Raw genomic sequence first — 1,177 nt, 5'->3', positions numbered from 1 at the left:
ATATATATATATATATATATATATATATATATATATATATATATATATATATATATATATATATAGAAACCTGGAGAATCCCCCTACAGAAGTATATAAAGTAGCGAGTAGAGAGTGAAGTGATAAAAACATATAATATGATGTAAAACAGAAAACATGATCATACAAATAAACGTATTTATGAATCTGCTCGTGCAGAGCAGCAAACAGGAACCCTAAACCCTAAACCCTAAAATCCTAAACCCTAAAACCCTAAACCCTAAACCCTAAAACCCTTTATATGCAGCTACAGAGCAGCCAGCTGAGCTGCACATGTAGATGGGTGTAAGCTTCTATATAAACAAAGGTTTCAAGGATCCGAAATGATTTTTATAATTCTTTGAAATAATAATAAACTTTTTATGAAATATTATACTCAATTCAAATGCAAAAACTAACGCTTTCCTCTGCTTACTGCTCGTATATGACCCCCCATAGAGAGCCATATAGAGCTTTCAGGGTGATGCTGGTTTTTTCTTTATTTAAAACAAAAGGAATTAAAAATAAATAAAATTTTATTTTGTTTAACACGTATTTATATTTTCTGATATTTGTATCGAGCGACGCTCTTAGTTCCTTTTCCGTCAGTTTCTCGTGTTTCGTTCAGTTCTTGTATGCAGAGATGTACAACTTGTTCAAGTTGAATATGAAGTTTTTTTGTGGCTATATTTGTTTTTTAAAAAGTATTTTATTATATTTCCTCTTTTCTTAATCTCTCTCCACCTTTTTTTCAATTTGTATACAGCTGAAATGCTTGGTATGCAAATATCTCTCTAGGCGCTGCGTTACTAGCGTACAACTGATCCGGTAAAAAATTTAGAATATGGAGTGAAAAAACTTGAATATGTGTTTAAACAAACATTTTAATCATGGATTTATCGAGAAAAACAAAAAAAAAAGGGTTTATAGAGACCTCATTCCGCAGCGGTTTCGACCCCCTAGCTGACGCGGGCTGTGAGGCTCCTGGGTTTTTTGTGCATCTTTGCGGCATCTGGCGGCTCTGAAAGGATCTATTAACTAGCTGAGCAGAATACATAATATTTATTTTCTATAAATATCATTCAATTCATCAACAAAAACACTCAGACATATGCTATACTGCAGCATTGGCTGCCGGCGGCCGACATATACAGGGGCC

The sequence above is a fragment of the Eimeria mitis genome, genomic scaffold, assembly GCF_000499745.2.
Source record: "Eimeria mitis Houghton genomic scaffold, Emh_scaff1077, whole genome shotgun sequence".
Taxonomy (NCBI): domain Eukaryota; phylum Apicomplexa; class Conoidasida; order Eucoccidiorida; family Eimeriidae; genus Eimeria; species Eimeria mitis.
The sequence above is the reverse complement of the archived record's forward strand: the minus strand, read 5'-3'. Positions refer to the sequence as shown.